Source organism: Grampus griseus, assembly GCF_964374135.1.
Source record: "Grampus griseus genome assembly, chromosome: 3".
In the NCBI taxonomy this organism is placed as follows: domain Eukaryota; kingdom Metazoa; phylum Chordata; class Mammalia; order Artiodactyla; family Delphinidae; genus Grampus; species Grampus griseus.
The window spans coordinates 39903668-39923377 of record NC_139019.1 but is presented as its reverse complement, the minus strand read 5'-3'; the positions used below and the strand labels follow the sequence as shown (position 1 = coordinate 39923377).

General features: G+C 38.6%; 1 protein-coding gene across 1 annotated transcript in view; it reads right to left on the bottom strand.

Moving 5' to 3' along the window:
* The window catches only part of ITGA1 (integrin subunit alpha 1), a 168128-nt gene that overhangs the window by 134017 nt on the left and 14401 nt on the right, over positions 1-19710 (bottom strand). The window lies entirely within an intron of this gene.

The window sequence follows — 19710 nt, the reverse complement described above, 5'->3', positions numbered from 1 at the left end:
AGTAAAAATAGGTTTGGAGCAACCTACTCAAAACCTACACAATTTTTTTGGCCAAAGCACAAATAACACCAATAACAACACACAAAAAAATACTAAAAATACTAAAGGCATGTTAAATTCCTAACAAATAAATGCTACACAAAATATGGGTCTTTCATGGAGGGAAGCAAGAAAATGTTGAGGCTGCAAAGTTATGGCAACAAGGGGAAAATGAACTGAGTTGGGGCCAACCAGGTAATAAATTCTTCCAAGAAATCACGTACATGGAAAAACTAAGCCAAGAGGAAGAATGTGAGGAGAATGGGCACTGTGTACATACTGTGTTAGTCCATGTGTGCTGTGTCCAGCTCTTAATGTAACTGGCATTCAGGTGCTGGTACTTGGTGGCATAAACATTAAGGTGTTGGGGAAAACTGCATTAGAGTGTTAGAGTGTTAGAGTGACATCATTGCCCCATTTACCAATTATGTATGAGGTAATGTGTTTACAGCAACATGCACCCAAATAGAATACTCTAGTTTTTTCTGTGGATTTCAAAAGGACCACTTTCACTCAGAATAGGGGAAAAAGTAGCCTAAAAACATATATTTTTTTACTAGTGTAGGTTCCTGGACTCCACAGCAGACTTCCCAGTTTAGTTCATTGGACATACTTTGAGAAACTAAAATCCCTAAGCAGTCTAGAAATGCAAACTAAAGGCAGTCACCCTTAATCTTTATGCTGTTGGTGGTACCAGAGTTTACCGAATATAAGTTTCCATATTCCCTGGTGTCTATAAAATTGTCTTTATCTATTAATCAACCAACATTTATTGAGTACACACTGATAGTCTTCCTGTAGTGATTATAACTGGAGAAATGATACACACACACACACACACACACACACACACACACACACTTAGAAAGTAGGCTATCACTACAAAGAAATATATGACAAGTATCAATTTAATGACACAGATATTAAGGATTACATAATTAGACAAGAGCTTTATCTGTCCACTAAGTTAAGGGGTAGAGAAATGTAAACACAGCAGACTATTTTAAAATAGGAAAATAATCAGAGAATGCAGCAAACATCCTATCACCTTGCGTCTTTGTCGAAACCAACTAAATAAAAACTGAGATAATAAGTTTCTTATTAGTCCTTATCTGATTGCTTTTTCGACTCAGCACAAGAACCAAGTGCTTTAAATGTTGTTCTGTGGCAGGCCTCACCAATTATGACCAAACATCCATGTGCTACTCCATATTTCCCAGTGCCCCTTGCAGTGAGGTGGGAGCCATAAGGGCTGGTTCCGGTCAATAAATGATAAGCAGAAGTGACCATGTGTCACCTCCAGCCAAGGCAGGTAAGAGCAGGTATGCTGTTTCCTACCAACACCTTTCTCTTCTCTTCTGCTGTCATCTTAGAGGGATGTGTTCCCAATGGCAGAGTACAAGATGGAGCGGGGTCACCCCACCCACACTGGACTGAGAAATGTGAAAGAAAGAAAGTCAGTGTTAAGACTTCTGACAGCTAACCATATTTACCTTGTTATTATCCTTGCATAAAACTTCCGATTCCTAGATACTCTCAAAATACAATAGAATTACAATTTATAAAGTTAGAATTAGACTCTAAATGGTGAGAGACTGGCTGCCTTTCTGATGTGCATGTTAATGTTGGATGATTTATTAAGGCGCTGAGGATTGAGTTGGCTTCTCATTATTACGGCCAAAAGGGGATGCTCTAGCCTTCTCTAATTCTCAAAGTTCTCTGATGGTCTAGGTATTTCATTACCTTCAATCTCTTCCTGGAGAAAGGAATCACAAAAAAACATTCTTAAAAGGCACTGTTAACGGTGAATGTGGGAAATAGTTACAAAAAACTGAGGTCTAAGCTAACCAGTTTAATCCCTGCAGGAAATTCCTTACAAACAATGGCTCAGTTCTCTCAGGTAGGCTATCCTTGAATGTACTTCTCAGGAAATTCACAAAATATTCTTGTGCAGCAGAAGGAAATCCTGTCCTGGACATCTGTGTAATGTGTTTGAGTCGAATTTTGAAATCTGTCTACCACAGGGAAACAGTAAAGCCTATTGTGCAAGTACACATGTCTCCAGGTCAGCACTTCAAAAAGTACTGGTGAAACAGCACATTAAAAGGATCATACACCATGATCAAGTGGGGTTTATCCCAGGAATGCAAGGATCCTTCAATATATGCAAATCAAACAATGTGATACACCATATTAAAAAACTGAAGGATAAAAACCATATGATAATCTCAATAGATGTAGAAAAAGCTTTCAACAAAATTCAACACCCATTTACGATAAAACCCTCCAGAAAGTAGGCATAGAGGGAACTTACCTCAACATAATAAAGGCCATATATGACAAACCCACAGCCAACATCATTCTCAATGGTGAAAAACTGAAACCATTTCCACTAAGATCAGGATAAAGGCAAGGATGCCCACTCTCACCACTATTATTCAACATAGTTTTGGAAGTTTTAGCCACAGCAATCAGAGAAGAAAAGGAAATAAAAGGAATCCAAATCGGAAAAGAAGAAGTAAAACTGTCACTGTTTGTAGATGACGTGATACTATACATAGAGAATCCTAAAGATGCTACCAGAAAACTACTAGAGCTAATCAATGAATTTGGTAAAGTAGCAGGATACAAAATTAATGCACAGAAATCTCTTGCATTCCTATACACTAATGATGAAAATTCTGAAAGAGAAATTAAGGAAACACTCCCATTTACCACTGCAACAAAAAGAATCAAATACCTAGGAATAAACCTATCTAAGGAGACAAAAGACCTGTATGTAGAAAACTATAAGACACTGACTGATGAAAGAAAGTAAAGATGACACAAACAGATGGAGAGATACACCATGTTCTTGGACTGGAAGAATCAACATTGTGAAAATGACTATACTACCCAAAGCAATCTACAGTTTCAGTGCAATCTCTTTCAAACTACCAATGGCATTTTTCACAGAACTAGAACAAAAAAAATTCAAAATCTGTATGGAAAAACAAAAGACCCCAAATAGCCAAAGCAATCTTGAGAAAGAAAAACGGAGCTGGAGGAATCAGGCTCCCTGACTTCAGACTATGCTACAAAGCTACAGTAATAAAGACAGTAGGGCACTTGCACAAAAACAGAAAGATAGATCAATGGAACAGGATAGAAAGCCCAGAGATTAAACCCATGCACATATGGTCACCTTATCTTTGAGAAAGGAGGCAAGAATATACAATGGAGAAAAGACAGCTCTCTTCAATAAGTGGTGCTGGGAAAACTGGACAGCTACATGTAAAAGAATGAAGTTAGAACACTCCCTAACAGCATACACAAAAATAAACTCAAAATGGATTAAAGACCTAAATGTAAGGCCAGACACTATAAAACTCTTAGATGAAAACATAGGCAGAAACACTCTATGACATAAATCACAGCAAGATCCTTTTTGACCACCTCCTAGAGAAATGGAAATAAAAACAAAAATAAACAAATGGGACCTAATGAAGCTTAAAAGCTTTTGCACAGCAAAGGAAACCATACACAGGATGAAAAGACAACCCTCAGAATGGGAGAAAACATTTGCAAATGAAGAAACTGACAAAGGATTAATCTCCAAAATATATAAGCAACTCATGTAGTTCAATATCAAAAAAACAAACAACGGAATCCAAAAATGGGCAGAAGATCTAAATAGACATTTCTCCAAAGAAGATATACAGATTGCCAACAAACACGTGAAATGATGCTCAACATCACTAATCATTAGAGAAATGCAAATCAAAAGTACAATGAGGTATCACCTTACGCCAGTCAGAATGGCCATCATCAAAAAATCTACAAACAATAAATGCTGGAGAGGGTGTGCAGAAAAGGGAAGCCTCTTGCACTGTTGGTGTGAATGTAAATTGATACAGCCCCTATGGAGAACAGTATGAAGGTTCCTTAAAAAAACTAAAAATAGAACTACCATATGACCCAGCCATCCCACTACTGGGCAAATAAACTGAGAAAACCATAATTCAAAAAGAGTCATATAGCACAATGTTCATTGCAGCACTATTTACAATAGCCAGGTCATGGAAGTAACCTAAGTGTCCATCGACAGATGAATAAAGAAGATGTGGCACATATATGCAATGGAATATTACTCAGCCATAAAAAGAAATGAAATTGAGTTATTTGTAGTGAGGTGGATGGACCTAGAGTCTGTCATAGAGAGTGAAGTAAGTCAGAAAGAGAAAAACAAATACTGTATGCTAACACACATATATATATGGAATCTAAAAAAAAAAAAAGTTTCTGAAGAACCTGGGGCAGGACAGGAATAAAGATGCAGACACAGAGAATGTACTTGAGGACATGGGGAGGGGGAAGGGGAAGCTGGGACTAAGTGAGAGAGTGGCACTGACATATATACACACTACCAAATGTAAAATAAACAGCTAGTGGGAAGCAGCCGCATAGCACAGGGAGATCAGCTTGGTGCTTTGTGACCCCCTAGAGGGGTGGGAGAGGGAGGGTGGGAGGGAGAGGCAAGAGGGAGGGGATATGGGGATGTACAAATATGTATAGCTGATTCACTTTGTTATACAGCAGAAACTAACACAACATTGTAAAACAATTATACTCCAATAAAGATGTTAAAATAGAAATGTACTGGTGAAATGCTTATTCCAACGTGATTTACATACCAGCATCTCAACTGAATATATTAGATAACCACACTATTTTTTTAAACTCAGCAAGCCATGATGCTAAAGAAATAAATGTATATAATAAGGTTAATTTTTATATAACTGCTGAATTAATAACTTATGAATATATATTCATACACATTTTCTCCTTGGATACATTATCTTACTTATGCCTAATTTGTAAATAGACTCTATATCATGCTCTAGGCCAAAGGTCAGCTAATTGTCCTATGGGCCAAATGTCACCCAACACCAGTTTTTGTAAATAAAGCTTTATTGGAACACAGCCATGTCCTTTAGTTTACTATTGTCTATGGCCACTTTTGCACTACAATGGCAGAGTTAAGTAACGACTAAGGAGACTGTGGGAGTTAAGTAATCACTAAGGAGTCTCTGAGGCCCACAAAGTCTAAAAAATATACATCATCTCACAGAAAAAAGGTTGCTGACCTCTGCTACAAATAAAGTTGGAACAGCCTTTTAAAATATGTATATTATAATTTGCATATGCAAAGATACATATTTACAAATAGTTTAGATCTTCAAAAGTCTGTACCATCCTAATGTCCTATACTTAAACAAATCGAAGGTAAGAGATAGGGTAAGATTCTGGCAGATGAAACAAATGTTATTCTGACTTTGCATTGTTTTTTAATCTTTGATGAATTAAAGCACAATTGTCCATTTATGCTTTTCTATTATTACCCTAGAATGATGTCTGTCTTCTCAAACTATTTTAGTTTCTTCGAGAAGATCATAATCTCTATTTGATCAGGACATAAAAGCTTTAAAATTAACATTCATTTCATACTTAATTAAAGAAGAAGCTCTAATGATGCCTGTGACAAGATCCCCCTATGGCCACAGATTTAAATTTATTGAGCACCTACTATGTGAGCTGAGCGCTTACATAAAGGTTCCATAATTTAGTGTTCCCCACATTTCCAGGTGGCATTATCCCCACTTTACAGATGAGGCTCACAATGGCTTAGTGATGCCCAAGGTCATAAAATCACTTAGTTATGGAATCCAGGTTTGGACCTAGTTCTCCTGAAACCAAGCCAGGGTACTTTCTACTCCACCCCTTGTATTCAGCACTTCTAGTATATTAAACTCTTACTTTTTAGAAAAAGTAAGAAAGCCAAATAAGGGAAAACAAGTTTTGAAAAGATTAGTATCTTATTATGTCTGAACCAGACTAAATGTTTAATGGAAAAAATTCCTCAGATATGGTTTCTTAGTGGATAGCATTTAAAGCTTTAGAATGTGTTAGATTTGAGAGGTTTTAAACTGTTCTAGACTGATTCCAAACTGACACAAGTTTATCACCCCAAGTGCTTCCATCTCTTTTTTGCTTTTAGGGAGCCAATTCTATCCAGGCAAAGGAACCCAGCTGCTAGGGGACACTCCTTGAAAACTTCGAAGAAAATCCCCATCTGCTGTAACCAGTCATAATACAGACACATTTTACTATTATGATTTTTCCTGTGATTCAGAATAAAAGTGAAAAGGCCTGGGAGGGAATAAACATACCACTTTCCAAAAATGCAGAGTATTGGAAAAAGAGCTTTGCCACCTCTCTGGGAGGGTTAAGCCTCCAAGACCCTAGGAGGAGATATGCAAGACTAGGCTCTGAGGACTGTTCCTCCCGGATGTGGCCTCAGGGTCCTTCCTCTGTAACCAGGACCCTGGTCTCTGAGCTGGCCTGGGCAGCTGATGGGTCAACTCTCTTTCAGTCTGTGAGCGAGCCCTTTCTTAATTGACTATATAATTCACAAAACAGTCCCTTCAATACCCCCCAGCTTCCCTGTCCCTGCCTAAGAATGATAGTTTCTAGTGTGTTTATGGTGGCGGGGGGCAGGAAACATGAAAAGTTTATGCCATGACTCAGGAAAAATTATTTTAGATTAATAGAAATAAACACTAATGTGATGGTATAAGCTCCTGACCATGAGTAGCTATGTTCAACTGTCTGTAAGGCATCATTAATGTTCATCTTTCCCATAAAGAAATTGTCTTTATTTGAAAACAAGGATATCTGTTTCTATTTCTGCTGGCACACTGGTTTCCTTGCAGAACTGAAAATGTGCTCAGTGTTCATGGATATTTTTTGAGTCCCAAGGAGAAAATTTTTCAATATACCATCTAAAGCAGGTGAAATGTGTTGAGCATTTACTCTGGACCAATCATGATACAAGACGTCAAAAACCTCACTTAATGTTCAAAAAAACCCTATTAGTTTGGCACTTAGTTTACCAGTGAGGACACTGAATTCAGTCACTGAAATAGTCCTTACTAGAGATACTGAATTCAGGAGGTCTAACTCCAGAGCCTTTCTGTTAAGTACCACCTAATGGTGTCTCCCTGTTGTACGTTGTTCCTACCTTTATGGAGTTATTGTGACTTAATTTATGTTTGGCGATACATTTAAAATTAATCTTCCTTAATTTATCAAGAATATAAGCCTACTTGCAATTACCAATTTAATTTTGTAAGATAACCTCACATTATCAAATTGCATCATAAACGTTAACTAGTACTACTGTAAAGACATCTTGCAATTAGGCACCTCTCTGGAGTAACAGTCTCAGATGACTGGACTGAGAAAGGTAATAACCTTTTTATTTTAGGATATTAGGATCATCTGGAAAAGGTGACTGCTAAGTAGACATTTATTTACATCCAATGCTATTGTTGAAAGGCTTCGGTCAGTGTTTTTCAAACACATAAGAGATCAGCCCTTCTCCATTCTTCCAACAAAGGCTCTAAAACTAGAGCCAAGACCAATCTTGGGCAGGAATACACTCACTAGTCCTCCTCCCAACTTCCACCCAAGCAAAGATCTCTCCAACCAAAGCCAATCATGGCCAGTGGTGAAAGAGACATGAACATGGGGGTGTAGGGTTGCTAGACAGCCAGTTAAATTTGAATTTCAGGTAAGCAATGAATAATCATTTAGAATAAGTCTGTCGTGTTCACTATTTCCCCCAGCCCCTAAATCTGACAACCTTAGGAAGGTGGAAGAGAAGCACTTACTATATGTTTTATATTTTTAACTTTGGCTCACCTCTAAATTGAGGCTTCACTGTAGGAGAGCAAAAATGCTGGTGGGTTTTGTTCTTTAAAAGTTTTGTGGCCAACCCTGCTTAGCATTTGGTGCCCAAGAGGAAATCTGGATTTGTTTGCTCCTCTTCCATGCGTGAAGTCTGACAGCCGGATTGGAAAACAATGCTGAGGCTAAGGACCAGTGTGTGTTGGGAGTGGGGAGGTACAATATCATCTTCCTCTTTCCTGGCTTCCATTTCCCTCCAGAGCCAAATGTCAGCTGGGGAAAAGCAGTGATAAGAAACGTAAGTGGCCTGAGGTGACCTCAAGACTTGTGACTGTGGAAGCCAGGTGCTCCCCGAGTCTCCTGAACTTCCATTGTGCTTCAGGACTCATACTGAATCTCCTACTGAGAACTGCCCAGTCTAAAAATGTAGTGATCCGCTGACTGACTTGGACTATTTAAATAAGCCACCATTTAAAATCTAGCAGTAGGACTGGTTCTTAAGTTCTTGCTGGTGAATCAGACATCCATCGGGATATCAGGAGCCCAAGAGCAAGACTGAAGTCAAGATTTAAGGGAAGTAGTCACATAAAAGAAAAAAAAATGTGCCAATTATTCAACTATTTTATATGGTTAGGTAATTTTTTTTTTTTTTTCCCAAGCAGATATGAAGCCTGAAAGGGATTCAGGGTAAGGTTTTCCTAGCTAATTCGCATCTCTGCTCTGATGAAGAATGTAAGAGTTAAAACCTACTGGACTGGATGAACTAGTGATGGGATACCAGGCCCTAGAGTTGGACGGACATGGGTTCCAGGCTCAGCATCACCCTTGCTTCTTCCAGCAGATGGCTGAGCTGGGGTCTGAACAACGCCAATCTGGCTGCAGGCCTGTGCCTTTAACACGGTATAGAGTCTGCCTTGTATGGGATGTGGTAAATGTTAGTTCTCTTACTCCTACTGTTCTACAATAGTCAGTGGATATTTTCTTTTCTTTTAGCTCTCCAGCATCCACACTCTTCCTAGCTGGGGGAAGGGGTGGGATTTTAGGATACAGAGGAGTGAAGGAGTATAGAACAGTCCTTCATCCTGCCTCCTGGTCCAGGGAAGGTGAACATGTGACCTCTGGATAGCCAACCTGATGTTTCTGCACATTAAAGATTACTCTCAGAATCTCTGGTTGAGTTTTAAGTCCAGTGGATTGGTGGTGGTTGTCTGGGGGTGGCGATTCCATCGGCGGCATTGTCCTACACAGATATTTCTGCAGCAGAGATTTGACTATGCCTTCCTCTTTCTCTTCCTATCTAAGGCCTCCTCAACTTCTCCTAAAATATTTTTTTGTTGCTTCCAATACCAGAGTTGCTTTCTGTTGTTTGCAACTGACTTAGAAGTAGTAAGGGAATTGTGATTTTTTTATGACTTACATATGGCTGAAACACCCAGACAAGGAAAGCTGAGCAGTGGAAGAATGATATTCAAATAATCATTAACAGGTACCACAGGAATTAAGGTGACTAAATGGAAGAAAAGACAGCACCTATTGTTCAATCTAAGAATATTAATTTTGTTTGATTGGAAGTTTAATGGTGGGTTATGGCTGATATAATCCAACCTCAGTACCATATGAGCTTCTGTGGTTCAGTACACAGAGCCAGGACCTCCTAGGTGGGTAGTTATGGTTCTTTGTGTGCACACAGTGGTGTTCTTGAAGGGGTTACTGTTCCTGGCATGAAGTGAAATGTGCTTTTCTTTTTTAAAAATTAATTAATTAATTAATTTTAAAATAAAGACGCAGAGGTAGAGAATGAAATGTGCTTTTCTATGTTCCTCTTCCTTACTGGCTTGTTTTCACTTACAAAAGTACAGTTTTCACCTCCATCCTCTGGGCAATGAGGTGAGACATGCATTATGTATCCTAATATAAGGAAATAAAAATATTATAAGGACTGAGAATGATCGGCTAGCCCGTCTCTTGCTGAGGGTAACTGGATGGAGTGGGTCTACTTTTTCTGGTTATAACACCATCCTCGGCAGATGGTAGGGATTTATGACAGGAAGAAACTTCAGGTACTTCTTTTGCCTCACACCTCCATGGCTGATCTGGTGCCCAAGTGGTATGTATGGCAAATAGATGCAACAGGAAGGAGGAATAAAACTCAGTTAAATAGAGCTCTTATTAATTCCCAGGTATTTTGCTTAAATCATATTATTTATTCTTTGCAACTCTATGAGGAAAGTTTTATCATTTTTTTTCCATTTTACAGATTAAACCTCATAAATCTAAATTTGAGGATCAAAAAGGTAACATGACTTGCCCAAGGTCACAGAGCCCATCTGTAGCAGAGCTAAGATTTTCCAGCTAAGAGCCAATGTTCTTACTGCTGCTGCCTGCTGACTGAGTGAAAGAAGACATTCAGAAGGTGACCCAGACTCAAATACCACCTTCTTAGGTGATTCCACCCAATTGTGTTATCTTCCTGTTGCTAACAATTTTAGCTTTCACTCTCTGTAAAATATACATCTTGTTCCATTTTACATAATTCTTGCATCCCAAGATTTATAAGCTCCATCCTTCAAGGAGCTACTTTTTTGTAACTCCCTTCACTATACTGAGCAATATATGTACATCAATAAATATTCACTATCAATCCTGTGAATTTATTATAGCAAGACAAAACACATAAGGTACAGTCAAACCTTGCAACGAGGCATTAAAGCTAAAGAAATACACTGCCCTCATCAACTTTTTAGAGTTGCCTTTTCAGTAATGGGGATAATTAATCTACAATTTCACAATTTTTCCTATGCTCCATCTCTTTTTCTCAGCCAGACCCTGACTGGTTTTGTGGCCACAGAACACCTTAGGGCCAACTGGCCTAGTAGGTGATGAAGGGCCAACGTTTAACCTGGTTGCAGATAAGAAACACCTAGAGAGTGTTAACAAAAATAAACAAATAGGACTTAATGAAACTTAAAAGCTTTTGCACAGCAAAGGAAAGCATAAACAAGATGAAAAGACAACCCTCAGAATGGGAAAAAATATTTGCAAATGAAGCAACTGACAAAGGATTAATCTCCAAAATTTACAAGCAGCTCATGCAGCTCAATATCAAAAAAATAAACAACCTAATCCAAAAATGGGCAGAAGATCTAAATAGACATTTCTCCAAAGATATACCGATTGCCAACAAACACATGAAAGGATGCTCAACATCACTCATCATTAGAGAAATGCACACCAAAACTACAATGAGGTATCACCTCACACCAGGCAGAATGGCCATCATCAAAAAATCTACAAACAATAAATGCTGGAGAGGGTGTGCAGAAAAGGGAAGCCTCTTGCACTGTTGGTGGGAATGTAAATTGATACAGCCACTATGGAGAACAGTATGGAGGTTCCTTAAAAAACTAAAAATAGAACTACCACATGACCCAGCAATCCCACTACTGGGCATATACCCTGAGAAAACCATACTTCAAAAAGAATCATGTACCACAATGTTCACTGCAGCTCTATTTACAATAGCCAGGACATGGAAGCAAACTAAGTGTCCATTGACAGATGAATGGATAAAGATGTGGCACATATATACAATGGAATATTACTCAGCCATAAAAAGAAACGAAACTGAGTTATTTGTAGTGAGGTGGATGGATCTAGATGATGGATCTAGTCTGTCATACAGAGTGAAGTAAGTCAGAAAGAGGAAAACAAATACCATATGCTAACACATATATATGGAATCTAAAAAAAAAAAAAGGTTCTGAAGAACCTAGGGACAGGACAGGAATTGAGACGCAGACATAGAGAATGGACTTGAGGACACGGGGAGGGGGAAGGGTAAGCTGGGATGAAGTGAGAGAGTGGCATGGACATATATACACTACCAAATGTAAAACAGATAGCTAGTGGGAAGCAGCCACATAGCACAGGGAGATCAGCTGGGTGCTTTGTGCCCACCTAGAGGGGTGGGGTAGGGAGGGTGGGAGGGAGACACAAGAAGGAGGAGATATGGGGATATATGTATATGTATAGCTGATTCACTTTGTTATAAAGCAGAAACTAACACACCATTGTAGAGCAATTATACTCCAATAAAGATGTTTAAAAAAATAAAAAGTTTAAAAAAAAAGAAAGAAAAACCTGGGGAGCATTTTTTAAATGTACAGATGCTTGGATTCCTTTCCCCAAATATTCTGACTTAATTGCCTGGGGTGGGGCCAGTCATCATGTGATTTTAAAACTCCCTAGCTGCCTGGTTTGAGAACCACTGGCCAAACTGAAAGAACATTCCGGTAAAAATAAAGACCTGTGTTTTCTCATTACCTAGTTCTTTGGGACAGCAAGCAAAGTTGATAGGGGAGGAAAAGTAACAAGGAGGAAAGTGGCAGGACTGTGCAACTTGGTATGTCATTGGAATGTGGCAAACTATTCAAATATATTTGTACAGTTGAAAATTTTTGTGTACCTACTGACAAAATGTTTTAAACAACTGTTTCTCTCCTGATGCTCAAGTTTAAAGGCCCCTAACAACTTTGAACATATGGGAGTATTGGCAAAGCATTGTAAAACATGACCCTCAGCTCTGGAATTTGCTCCTTCTAACAGGCTGCTCTCTTTAGCAGTCAGCCAAACCCCAAATTTGGCAGCTTTTGGAATATGGTGCAAAATAGATTCTTTTTAAACCTGAGAGTCACTGAAGATTTATTTTGCTGGAAAGATACCACTTCCTCTCACTGTTGTGGCCTCTCCCGTTGCGGAGCACAGGCTCCGGACGCGCAGGCTCAGCGGCCATGGCTCACGGGCCCAGCCGCTCCGCGGCATGTGGGATCTTCCCGTACTGGGGCACGAACCTGTGTCCCCTGCATCGGCAGGCGGACTCTCAATCACTGCGCCACCAGGGAAGCCCAAGATACCACTTTTAAAAATAACAAACAATTATTGCTACTGCACCAAGTAGAATCAGGGATCTGCAAGGGTGCCTAGGAAATCAAGTGCCACCCATCTTTCCGCAATCTACTGATGAAGAAATGGAGGTTCAAAAGGATGAAATGATTTCAAGTCACACAACCAACCGGTAGGGCCTGGGCACATCCTGATCTGATTCACAGGCCAGTTCTCACGTCTGTCCTACCACAGCCAGAGTCCTCTGAGAATGGCATAGATGACTTCTTCTGTGATTCATAGTTATTCAGAAAGGCGATGCTTTTGCAAATGCTTATACACAGTCTTTTTTGTAACTATGGCAAAAAGCATGTACATTACACTGTAATTTTTGGTGTGCAACATCCTTTTTATAGTCTCAAGTATAAAATCTGGCTGTATTACTTTCTTGACTCTGACAATTAAAGTTTCTAATTCATTTAGAAGGACATATGTGAACCCATGCATCAAATGCAAATCTAAGAGCTTTAAAATCTACAGCAAACCGTTATAAAAAGGCCGGGTCTTTCTCCACATTTCCTGTCTACTCACACCATTTCCCACTATATTTTACTGTGACCCAGAGAGAGTATAAGAGCTAGAGATAAGGGTGAAAATGATTCCCAGAAAGGCAGGAAAAATTCTAACACTTATTAAGCTCTGTCAAGTTCTAGGCAAGGAGTTAGGCCCAAATTTACTACAGTGATAACAGACTCATTTTCTTAAAAATATATTACTACATTTAATGAGGCAGAGAACTAATTGTGTCTCAGCTCTTCCCACTTCCCCACATTCCACACATTCTTCCACTTCCTTTCACCCAGGCTGAGAATACCGCTGAGACACACAGGGTCAGAGCACTATTCCCAGAGTTCACTCCTCCTCATAAAGTAGACTGTGTTCTTTTCTCCCTTCTGCAGAAAATTTCCCTTCCTTCCACAACACCCAATCCATGTTGGCCATTTAGTAAAATGTACTACTTAGGACAGAAGTTGTTATTGTTTATGAAGGTTATTTTCCTGAATTTTGTACCAAGGATAAAATGGTGCATAAAGAGATAGGAAAGACCCCAGGTCTTCCTGCCGGCCAGCCTCTGGGCTTTCCCCAGGCCCAAGTCAGCTCTCTGGCACTTCCCGCTTGACAGCAGGCCCAGAAGCCTGTTTCCCTTTCCCCAAGGAGGCCACCACCACCCACTCTACCCTGGACAACCTCTTTTCCAAGAATGGCTGTGGAGAGGACATGATGTCCTGCTCCCCATCTTACTGAGCAACAAGCTCTCTTTTCTGGTTTAATTGTTTTGCTGTTAAGTCATGAGAGAGAAACAGGAGATAACAAAAATATGGAAAATACAATGGTTCTAGCATCTTTCTCTTCTTTTCAGTCATGGTCTCCTGTTTGTATTTCTGATTCCACTGATGCCTTTTTCACTTCTTTCTGAGAGTAGGAAGCAGCATAACCTCCTTTCTCCATGATGTCTCTTCTCAGGTTTGTTGACTCTTTACTGCAGAGCTTAGAGAGAGCTTAGGGATTACAGGGACCAATACTTAGAAGAAAAAAATTTACCAAGTAAATTTGAGAGGAATGCTTTCAGTTTCCTTTGCCTCATTTCTCTAGAAACTAATGCAAGATCAGTGTGAGCTTCTGGAATTTAGCAGTTTAAGCTCCGATTGCACCTCCTCAGTGAAGCCAGGCTGAGTTAAGTGCACCCTTTGAGCTCTCAGATTCCCACACAGTTCTTATTCCTGTACCTATTGCAGTGCTATGATTGCTTGTTTTCTTTCTGTCTCTGCCCATCCTAGACTGGGTTTCCCTTGAAGGAAGGGACTGTGATCTTCTCTATTCACCTCATATCTCTGGGGGCTGGCAGACTGCCTGGCACATAGTAGGTATTTAGTAAGTGGTTGCCAGAAGAACGAAATGATTCTCAGAAGAAGAAAGGCAGGAGGCAGTCTTTCTCTAGCAGAAGATAAACAGTTGTTCGAAGAATGGACAAATGGACTTCAAAGCTGGGTTTGAGTCTCAGTCATGTTTCTGAGAACCTGTCTTGCCCCAAGATGAAGAATTATTTGATAAAGGAGGGTTTAGGGCATTTTTAGAATCTCATATTGGTCTTTGTTCACTTACCCCAACTGCCTCCCCGTGTGCACTGGTGACAAGAAAATGCGTAAGAAATTGGAATAGGATGGATCAAACAGGAATGTGGACTCTATGAAAAACTCTCGTTTGAGCGACTTTGAGCAAGTTACCAACACTCTCTGGGCCTCGGCTGACATCCGTATCATGACGTGAGTAGGTCAGATGACATAAAAGTTTCCATACATCATTAACCTTTTATGATTCTAAATGATTCAGAGCCGTGTACTACAATGCATTTTCAATCTTCCTCTCCTTCACCTCATCAAAAAAAAAAAAAAAAAAGTGACTTCTACCATTGTCAACAATATACTTGGAGAGGAAGAAAAAACTCTAAATTATGGTCACAGGATCAATGAGCTGAACCACAAGGTTAAAATGTTTTATATCCACAGAGCAATTTTTCACACTGCTGTCAAACAAAAATTTCTAGTTGATGTTTACACTAGGACTTGACGAAAAATTCCACACATAAAACTTCTGGAACTTAGACTTGAACTCAGAGGACCTCCTACCTCTGAATACATTTTACAGCTAAAATCTATTGGGATGTTTTTCTTTAACAAGTATTCATCTTTCAACAATTATGTAAGTTTTCTTATTAAGACTATTAAGGTATGGTAAAACTCTGGCTATCTGGAACTGCCATTCTAGGTATGGCAGATAGCTAAAGATTTCTTTAAGTTTGATTATCTTTTAATGATTTTTGGAGAAAAGTAATTTTGAAAGACGATCCATTTCCTTGACTTCTGAATGTAATTCAATCCTTTCCTCAATATGAACGCCAGCTATTGTAACACAGTAATGTCCTCAGGCCCCAGTGAAAGCCTCTAAGCCTTAGACTTTTTCCTTTCGATGGTGATTCAGGATCCACCCGAGCTGTCATTTCTCACTGCAGTCACCTCCCTGTCAGCTTGGCCATTTGTGGTCATCTCTCCTTGATATCTAATTTGCTGATTAAAGCCACGGACACATATCTTAATTCATCTTTGCATACCGAAGTAGCATAGTTTCTGCTACTTAAGGTGCTACTATGTTACAATAATGCATGAATTAAGATAGTAGGCTTACAACTTTTTTAAAAGACAAGCTTGCTAAAACTAAGTGTGAAATAGTAACAGATGCTGAGTAAAGGCTTGAGGGGCTTGGTTTAATATATAGACTTACAACAGTTTCTGTACACTTTCTAATCCTCAACTATATTTCAGACTAGAATGACATACAATTGAGTTCCTGATTTTTCATGAGAGATGAAAAATAACAGTGGTAGGTAAATAAAAATACATACAAAATGACTGCAACAAAACTTGGTCAATTACATAAAATTTAGTGTTACCGAATCATTTTTCTATTTCTAGGTACATTTGACCTACTCCAAACAGAAAATTGAGGAATGGACTGGCATTCTTGTATTTTTAGAGAGTTGCTTGATTGGGCACCTTATCACAGTCACCAGCTATGTGATTTTGGACAAATTATTTAACCTCTTTTGTTTTCTTACCTGAAAATAGTACTGACGAAACCTTTCTCATAGGACTCTTCAAAGAATTAAATATTTCCTTTTAAAGCACTTCCCACAGGTCTGGTCTTTAATAAGCACGTGGTTACTTTTATTTTAACAGGTTGTCCATTCCTGGAGTTGGGACAGTGGTGCCAACCCTGTGCATGGCCAGGCATGTGGCTGCAAAGACACTGTTCTCTGGTATTTGCTGTCTGGCAGATACTGCCCTGCCTCAGTACTGGGTGTTCTGGAACCAAATGTGGCAGCCTAAGTTGAAATAAGCTCTAAGTCCTCTAGGTCTCCTCCTTTATAGAAAAACAGGCATTCTAAAGAATGTGGGCAATGTTAAGGGATGAAGGAAAGGGAACCTAAAAGAAGACTGGTAATCCAAATCCCTACAATTTATCATAAATGTCACAATCTTTAGCAACTGGCATCTAGAAATATAAGACCTTCCCATACTGATGTCAATTGTTACAGAATTAAAGTATTCGCTGTCAAAAGCAAAAATGATAGTGTCAGCAGACTTGCATACAACTAAAGTGCTGCACACAAAAGTGGATTTTCCTTGAGAAAACACATTAGCTTCTCCTAAATTTAAACGAATAAATTCACAATATCCCAGTGTCCTTCCCGGTGTTCTTTACCACAACAGAATACACTAACATGTTTCTTAAGATAGAGAAATTAAATACTGAAAAATAAATGGGCTATCTTTCAATTCGTATACTTGGAAATCTACAAAGAACACTCTAAAATATGGATGAGAATAGAGATGGTGATGCTGTATCAAACACTTCCTAAAAACGAAGAATTCTTGCCATGTAAAGAAACATGATGAATGAGATTTTATCATCTCCACTTCAGCTTAACAAATATCTTTTGCCAATGCCTTTTCATAGTCTTTCTAATTTAACTATCTCCTTCCTGAACTTAGCCAATCTCTTTTTTATTTCTAGTAAAGTTTACCTGCTACTTGATGATGTTAAGTAACTCCTCAAGTTGTTCTAGGCCATTACTAGAGGCTTTATTCTTCAACGTCTTAATTAGCTGCATTGCTGACTTTGAATCTTTTCTAAGTAAGGCATCCTTGATACACAGAAGTATTATACTTGCATCTCAACTCCGTTAGAAACCATTTTGGCTTTTCTGTAACACTTTTGCACTAAACTTCTAAATTGAGAATTCATCAGCAATACACACAATGCATTACGAAAATCTTGAATAGCACTTTTCTAAACTACTAAATCTTTTAAAATACGTAAACTGAATCACAGCACAAAGTTTAAATACGCTAACATCAACATGAAGAAAACTTTTATTTAGGGCTTTAAAAACTTTATCTGAAATTGTTTATTCTTTTTATAATTGCTTTTACACCCCCATTTTAGTTGTTCTTCACTAACTGGGAACTCATTTGCTGAAAAATATGTATCAACAAAATTATGGGCTGGTCAAAATCAATTTTTAGAACAGGTATAACTCTGCAAAGTTTATGTCACAACTCTGGCACTTGTGGTCCCACAGGGAGTAAAAGAGGAAGTGGTGAGGGAATCAAAGATGCAGATTAGGGTAGGAGACATGAGGGCTAAGGGCCGTATAGCAGTAACCCTTCGACATGAATGAAACAGAGCTTGCTAATAATCCCTGTACTATGGGGATCCTGAGAAAAATCTTTTAATAAATTAAATCATCACCCAATGTATTTTTTTAAAACTAACTTTTCATACACTAAATTAGTAAATGTACATGTATGTTAAGATCCACTTAAAAAACATAAACAAAAGTAATTTAGTTTTTGCCCCCTGACTTAGAAATTTTTATCTTAAGAACTTTTAAAAATTCAGCTTTTTATGAAATCAATATTTTAACTATTCTACATGTATATCTCTAGTACACTATAGAGATATGTAGGGGAAAAATAATTATCTGACTATATTAAGTGTTGAAATCTATAAACACCTGTGCTTTGTTATATATAATACAGAGAATGAAGTAGCACTTAAAGAGATTAAATATTGCTGTTTCCCTATGCTTTGATGCCTGGCCCTCTTTTATTTCTAGTTTTACTAATACTTCCTAGGTCATTTTTTTTTCTCCATGATTTCAGGTCTGCTTATATGCTGAACATTTCTTGTATTATTATCCCTGGCCAAATGCTTTTTCCTGAATTTCAGAACTGTATGCACAACTGCCTAAGGGACCTTCTTCTGGAGATTGATTCATTCGGTCATTCATTTAGTCATCTTTTTTTTTTTTTTTTCCCGAGCATCTACTCTGTGCCAGGGTTTGTTCTTAGCATTGGGGATATAGCAATGACCTAATAGACAATAATCTCTGCCTTCCTGGAGCTTACATTCTAGATAGATGATAAGCAAAACAACTAAGTGAAATTAAGCGTTACAGAGAAAAATAAGACAAGGAAGGATAAGGGAATCTTGGAGAAGGTACATTTTTTAAAAAGGCTGGTTTAGGAAGACTTCATGGAGCAGGTGATATTTTGAGCAAAAACCTGAAGGGAGTAAGTAAGCATATAACAGTCTGGTGGAAAAGCATTACAGATGTCCCACAGGCACTTCAAACCAGATTCCAAACTGAACTTACTGTTTTTCCTTGCAAGTCAGCTTCTCTTCCTGTCTGAATTATGCCCTAATATCTCCCACCAGTCAAGAAAAAACCCCTGAGATTTACCCCTAGACTCTACTCCTTCCATAACTCTGAACAAACCTCACGTCCCTCTGAGCCTATCTCCTAATACCTCCTCTTGACTGTTCATTCTTACTGCCTTTGTTTAGACCATCATCATTTTCCTCTTAAATTTTTCTAATAAGTGTTCTCTTAATCTGTCTCCTTGCCTCCAATCTTGCCTCCTCCAATGCATCCTTTATGCTGCCAGTGATATTTGTGAAATGCAAAGTTTATCATGCCATTCTCCTGTTTAAACTTTTCAGTGGTTTCTCATAATGGTCGAACCTACTCTTTATTGTGGCATGGAGGGTCTGATATGATTAGTAAACTTGCCCCGCCCTCCTCCTCTTCCTGATAACCTCTCCAGGTTTATCATTTTAAGTACATTTACTGGCTCTTGCTCTAAAGTTCCTTCTAAAAGCGACCCCTTGCAACATTGTGCCCTCTCATACTTTCTACAAGTTACTTTTATCCAGTGATTTGTTTACATGTTTCTTCCCTAAACCCAGCTCAGTACTGGGTTCAAACAGGTACTAAAAAGATGAACGGATAAAATTAAATGTACTGCCCTTGATGACTGGTGTAATATAAATATGGATGCCTCATATCTAAGCTCTGGCCACAGGCGAAAGAATTTCTCTCTACTCAAACTCTAAGAAACACCTTAGAAACCCCTTTTCAACATGTAATTCAACATATCC